A 7,542-nucleotide genomic window follows, 5' to 3' on the forward strand; every position below is an offset into this window, starting at 1 on the left:
TGCTATTGTTGAAAATCCCTCAATGAATCTCCGGTAATACCCAACAAAACCCAGGAACTGGCGAACTTCATCTGAGTTTCTTGGCTGCGGCCAGTTCTGTTCCTTGCTGATCTTTTCCGGGTTTGGTTCTATTTCCTCCTCACTGACAATATTTCCTACATATTTCACTTTGCTCTTAAAGAATTCACACTTCTTTGGTGATAGTTTCAGATTAACTTCTCTTTTCCAAACGATCTTAATGTTCTTCATATGTCTTGGAGAATATTATCAAGTCATCCAAGTAGATGAAGCATATATCCAGGTGTAACCCTTCGAAACATTACTCCATAAGCCTTTGGTATGTAGCAGGTGCGTTGACTAGACCAAATGGCATGCGATGGTATTCATAAAAGCCTAAAGGTCCAACTGTAAACGCAGTTCTTTCCTTGTGACTTTCATATAACTCAACCTGATGGTACCTACTTTTCATATCCAAGATGGTAAAGAATCTATTTTCTGCTAAGGCATCCAGTATTTCTTCTATCCTTGGTTGCGCATAGGAGTCTTTCTTTGTCCTGAGGTTTAGCTGGCGATAATCTACACACATGCGTAGTTCGTTGTTTTTCTTGCGACAAAGGACAACGTTGCTTGACCATGGTGACTTCGACTTCCTGATAATACCTCCTTCTAATAGTTTCCTTAATTGATCTTTAACCTCTTCAAACATGGCTGGTGGTATTCGCCTCGGTCTTTGCTTAAATGGTGTTTCGTCATGTAAATCGATCCTATGTTTCACAATGTTAGTGTGTCTTATGTCGATGTCTGACTTCGAAAATACATCCTCATATTTCCTCAATAATTGTTCTGCTCCTTGCTGCTCTGATGCTGTAAGTTTATCTCGCTCGATCTTCACCAAACTTAAGATATCTTTGGTTTCTTGGAGGCTAGAACATAGTAAAGCTGTTTGATTTGGTTCGATTTCCACTGGTTGTAGCTCGCATATGATGGATTTAGGTGGAACTTGTACTGTCCTAGTGATGTTGTCAATGTCCACTCTTACCTCATGACTGGCTGGATAGTCTGTGAGTGATGGTACAATATCCAGGTCTGATGGAATTACAGAGCAAGGTGTAGCTTGTAGAACTGCTGCTGTAGACTGGTATGGAATAGCCTTATCGATATATCCTGGAATAGAAACTGTTGAATTTGGTGGTATGATGATACAATGACTTTCAGCTGATTTTATAACCCCTAATCGATTGTTGTTCCGAGCCAGTTCTTTTTCTCGTAATGCCATTCCTCTAAATGCGAGATACCACGGTGTAAATAAAGCAGCAATATGTAGATATTTATCTCCATATTTGTCCTTGACACCATCTAGCATGTGTTGTAATATATTCGTTCCAATCAGAAGTGAAACTCGACTGTTGAAGTTACTGGTTGGTACAACGAGCAATGGAAATTTCAGTGGTTCCTTTAATGATTGCGGTATTCCCTTACTTTTGATGGAAGCTTCGATATATCCGTAGTATGGTAACTGTTGACTATCTGCGCATTCCACTTGTAAAAGTTCTTTTATTGGATGGAGTTCTAAGTGACTAAGTTGTTTCGTATAAAGGTCATAACTAACTGTGGAAACAGTAGATCCAGTATCAATTAACGCTCTAACTAAAATTCCTTCCAAACTTGCTTCCACTTCCGATGTATTTCCTACTAATTCATTATTTCTACTGCTAGTAGGGCCTTTCCTGTACTGACCTAACGTTTTCCCCGCTACTGACCTAACGTTTTCCCTGCAACGAAGGTCTCTTCATGTTTAAATACCTCCTACTATGGTCCATTCGCACTTGACAATAACGAGCGATATGTCCCGGTTGTCTGCATTTGTAGCATATAATAGGTTCTTCATCCTCTGTTTGAGCAGATTCCTGACTGTTGTATCCGTATTCATAATCATAGTTGTATGCCTGAGGATATCTAGGACCACTGTAGTTTTTGAAATTAGGATGTCCTCTGTATAAGTTTCCAGCGCCATAATTTCCTCTTTTGGACTGTGGTGTTGGAAATCTGCCGTACGATTCGCCAAGATCTTTCCTGTTTGTACGCTGTTGTTCCATGGCACTGACTTTTGTAGTGAGTTGTTGGATCATTCCTTTAAGTTCCTTAATCTCATCTACTTTCTCAGCTTCACTTGATGTTATAGCCATGTTGGATTGTGCCTTCTTTGTTTCATGTTCCTTTTCTACAAGTCTGATTTCTTTCCTTAGCTCATCAAAATTGGTCAATGCATCAAATTTGTATCCAGTGATATCCTTAATCCACTGATGAAGACCATTCCAGAATTTTGATCTCAACTTCTCATTTGCATCCTCCTTGGTTGCAACTCCTTTGATGACTGCCTTTCTATAAATCTCCTCTAGACGACAACTCCAACTCATGCTATCTTCTCCTTTTTCTTGTCGGGCACTGTAAAATTGTTCCATGATTGTCTTTTCTCATTCTGTTGTGCCAAACACACTCTCCATCTTGTCCAGTATCTGGGTTACAGTGGCTCCAGAACCAAATCTCATAGCAACCTTGCCTGCATCTCCTCGCAATGGTCTCCGAATTGACTGAGCAATTATCTCCTCCTTGCACTTCTCCTTGATCAAACAGTCATCTTCATATCGCCAAAGATCATATGTAGTGTCATTCTTGCTGCCGTCTCCAGAAAATCAAGAGATCTTTGGGATGTGGGAACTAAAGGTGCTTCCTGATGCTGATGCCGATGACGTTCCAGTATCCCCGTGCGGTTCTGTCTTTACATTGACAAATTCCTCTTCATTCATTACGTCTCCATATGAGTGAAAAATTCTCGAGAGGGACGTTAAACAATATACAATCAATCAATCAATCTTCATTCATTTGTGCAACATACTGGGTCATCCATTGTTTGAAATCCTGTGCTGTATCAGCTTTTGGTTTTATGTTTAATTCTTTGAAGACTTTTGCAGTTTGATCGAGTTCCTCCTGTGAAATGTCTACAGACATGATGATTTGTTGTTGTTGTTTGATTTCTAAATAAACTTTTCTTAATAACTCAATACTAACTAGGTACCTAGTAACTAAATCTACCTTAATCTAAGTAAATTAAGACTACATCCTCTGAAACTGAAGAATCCAATGTGTAATCCAATCTGTGTGGCCTAAAGTCTATGGGAAATCGATGTAAACAACGTACCCCTGCTATATTAATCAGATAAATACCCAATTACAGTGCAAGGAAGTGAGAATTGAAAATGAAATTAATAAACTACAATGTTTGATGGAAAGATTGAGACAAAAATATGTAGGAAATCTTCAAATTTATTTTTGTAAATTTTCGGGGGGGGGGCAAATGTGAACGTTTAAACGATTCATTCTTTGCACTTGACGTAAGAGATCGTAATATACTTTTTAAACATTTTAACCCCAGACATAACTTTTGAGTGGTTAGTGCGAGAAGTATTAATAATATTAATAATAATCGTATTTATATAGCGCCTTTCTAGCATAAATGCTACTCAAAGCGCTTTACGCATTTAATGCATTATTACTCCAGCGGACCTTAACAATCCAGAATCTTTCTCAGTGCAAGCTGCCGTTATCAGCGCTAGAGCACTAACATTCTGACAATATCTTTCACTGTCTATAGCCAGGTACTCGTTTTACACTTAAGTGGAGTGAGGAAATTTGTGTTAAGTGCCTTTCCCAAGGACACAACGTCGGCTTGTCGCGGCCAGGATTCGAACTCACAACCTTTCGGTTTGAAGTCCGGCACCTTAACCACTGGACTACCGACGCCACAAGTATTACACAAAAAATAAGTGTGAAGATTTCCTACATATTTTTGGTAATTTTTACCTTTTTCCTTGACCTTTGAGTGTGGCACGGCCATCCTTTGGGTATACGTATGTATGAATAATTTTGACCTTTTTTCATTGACCTTTGAGTGTGGCATGGCCATCCTTTGGGTATACTAGTATATGAATAACTTTGACTTTTTTTCCTTGACCTTTGAGTGTGACCGTCTTTTAGAAAGCTTTACCTTGATCATAGTTAACCTTTGAATGGTTATTGCTAAGGCTATATATATCATATTTCATATATATCTCTATTCCTTGCGACTATACACCATCTTTAGGGGTTCATAAGTCGTTATGTCGGGTATCAGCAACTAAGTCACTTAGGCTTTGACATAATTAAGAGTTTGACTTACTTTTTAAAATTGTTTAACCCAGATTATTATGTAATTAAACTCCTTGATCACAATTTATGCTTGTCGAACCTTCCATATCCTATCCTGTAGCATATATAAAATAAAAAATATATAAGGCCATCTTTAATAAAGAATGTTTGTTTGCCCTCTCCCGACTCAGGGTAAAATTATTAGGTCGGTAGGTACGTGGTAAAAGCCTCTTTCAAAAAACTTTCTATATATTTGTTGATGGGAATAAGGGGAATAAAAAAATATCGTTTTCTGGAATGCAAAAAAAGAAAAGAAAAGAAAGAGAGAAAGAAAGAAAGGAAAAAAAAGAAAAATTGAGTCTGGCAACCATTTTTTAATATTTTTTGAAAGATGGCCTAGTATAAAAATATTAACAAAGGAACAATTACATTTACATGCAAACAATTGGACACTTTTAAAAAAATATTTATAAATTGTGTAAGTCCTCCTTTTGTTAACTCATTTATCACATGTTAATTTCTCACAAAGTTAAAGCATTTATTGAGACAAGCTCTGCTGAGAAATTAATTACACTACAGCGTACCAACGTAAAAATACTCCAAGCAAGTAATATTGTATAAAATTAGTAGACAAGTCAAATAATCTATATATAGGTATGTTTATATTAAAACGGTATTCTAGCTGGATATTGAACATGACAGAATTAAGTCTAAGAACTCTTTATTTTAAATTGCGTTGACGTTCACAAACTATGCATTTTTCTTTCACAACTTTTATACTTTAATATAGCTGCAGAACTGTAGCTCTCTGCTTGAGATAATTCGGATAGATAAAGCAGAGAGCTACAGATCCAAGCGTTTTAAAAACCTTCGATTTAAGCCGATGATTTTCCGTCGCTCATCACTATTTGTGTATTTTATACTTTCCCAAGCTTTGGAAATAATATTAAATTGTATTCATAATTATCTATAAATTCAACTTCGATTACTGATGATTTATTTACCTCTAAACGCTAACAAATAACTTTTTTAGTTACGGACGTCGAAATGGAACTCATTTAAACCGACATTACAAAACTCTATAAAGGACTGTTTCGGACCATTAAAAGGTAAGCAAAGGTCAAATAAAAGAGTAAAAATACATGAACTATTATAGGATAGTAGGATACCATTCTAGAAGTATGGTAAAGATTAATCTACACGAAATAAATACATGTACGTGACGTAACGAGAAAAAATCGTCGGCGTAAATCGAAGGTTTTTACTGAGTGATGTAAGGAATTGTGCTTTAGGATTCTGATACACCAAATACAATGACATGTTAAACAGAGAGTGATCTGTGAGAACTTTCGGTGACATGTTAATGGTTATCTTGATTCCTGATGAACAGTGTTCGAATCATCTATCGTAATAATGATCTCTTAAACTTGATCTGCGATGAGAATGGCGGTCATACCTATCAAAGTCTCGTGATCTCTCGCGATACGGCGGCGGATCACTGTATCGAGATCTCTGATGACTAGATCTTCTGTGTCTTTCTTCATCAGAGTGATCATCGTCGTCGTAACTACGATCCATGTATCGCTCCCGAGATCGATTGTGATGACGTTCCCTTTTACGGTCAAAGCTATGCTGATGTCGTCCACGATGAATATCGCAATAATCGTTTCGTCGATCATCGTCACTGTGGTACCCGCGACGATTAATATGGCTATGTGCTTCTGACCTCTTTGACGACCTTTTCTCACTTCTGTAGCTGTTACGACTGTTAACAAGTCGAGCATCGTCACGTGAGTTGTGTGGATCATCTATGTTTTATTTGCGATGAGGGCGATAATTGATGTCATCTGACCGTTCATCGTACATGTAATGCGAAGATGCATCCCGTACAGAGTGTGATTTTAACTGATAGTCTTGTCTGCTGTTTGGGTGATTAGATTCGGCATCATATTGGGGCGGATCATAACGGCTAGCCAATGTAGGACCTATACAAAAGAAACAAGAAATTTTAATCTTAAAAGTTGGATGATATTGATGTCTTTAGCTATGTGAATCAAACTGTAAACAAAACCATATGTTCAAATACTATAAATTAACAAATACCTATATGTATTTTTAAATCTGCACGGCGTCTGGCTTGCTTCTCGGCATATTTCTACAGCAGACGATGATTACAATGAGAATAACGATGAAAGCAATGGCTCTCAGACAAATCCCGATGATCGGTCCGATGATGAGACAGCAGTAACGATTCAGGGCAGGTCCGCAGCAACCAAAAGCGCAGTACTTCAGGTTCCGGTATATATAGATCCCTGTCGACATTGAATCACACTTTGAACAGAGCACATGCAATGCATGGGTACAAGTCAAAACGGCACCTACCCGACTTGGTGAAAATGGCACTTTAGAAAAGTCAAAAGGAGACAATTGTTTTATTTCGACAATTTGATACAGTTTTACAGAAAATTTATCTTTATATTAAATTTATAGCAATAAATGTGTATTTATTACATATATTGATGAAAATGTTTTTAAAATATTTTAAGAGAAAAAAAAATAGACTAATTCATTTGAAAATTATTATACTTTTGTACAGTGGTTATTTTTTAAAATTGTACGGGACCTTTATATTAGGTTATCATATACTAGCTAGTACATGCGATCGATCCCTGATGTACGTACATGTGTAGTAAGGTACCGGTACCAACAACGGAAACTCATTGGCGGATCCAGAGGGGGGGGGGGGGTCCGGGGGTTGGAACCACCCCTTTATTTTTTGCCAAGTGGAGAGCGAGATAAAACGTTATCTGAGAAAAAATATGTGTACGTATAATTAAGGCCTATGTATTGAATAGATAGATTCCCACACATTTAGTTTCATCCATTCACCTTCATTATCACTTTTTTATTAGCGAATGGTGGAAATATTCTACTTATTTTTATATATTTTATATATGGTAACATGCAAGGTTTAATTTGATATGATATTCCCTCGATCTTTGGAAGTGTTGGCTATATATATGTACTCTTTTTAAACATATCTTTGAAGGAACTAACATAAAACTATCTTGTTTTAAACCACATCCGCATCATACCCACCCCCCACCCCCTAATTTTTTTTTTTAATTCTAAAGGAAAATTCTGTTTACTCTAATTCGATCCTGCAGATCCATTCAATTTTATAAGGCATCAGTAGTTTTTGAAATGAGTTTTTTTATTCTGACTTAGGGAACCTTTTCAAAGAAAAAAGGGATGTAAACAAAGATATTATTTACCACAACATAAAATCTTTCAATACGTATGTGTGGAACTTTGCTTGAGAATGTAAAGGGGGGGGGGTGTTAGAGGGACACAACC

At 37.0% G+C, this 7,542-nt stretch overlaps 1 pseudogene; it reads right to left on the bottom strand.

The window, feature by feature from the left end:
* Positions 1 to 5,453: 5,453 nt before the first annotated feature.
* On the bottom strand, positions 5,454 to 6,507 carry LOC134279778 (serine/threonine-protein kinase fray2-like; annotated as a pseudogene).
* Between the last annotated feature and the right edge of the window lie 1,035 nt (positions 6,508 to 7,542).

This window comes from Saccostrea cucullata, unplaced genomic scaffold (assembly GCF_032062105.1).
Source record: "Saccostrea cucullata isolate Sc308-1 unplaced genomic scaffold, CSIRO_AGI_Scuc_v1 ctg4459, whole genome shotgun sequence".
Taxonomy (NCBI): domain Eukaryota; kingdom Metazoa; phylum Mollusca; class Bivalvia; order Ostreida; family Ostreidae; genus Saccostrea; species Saccostrea cuccullata.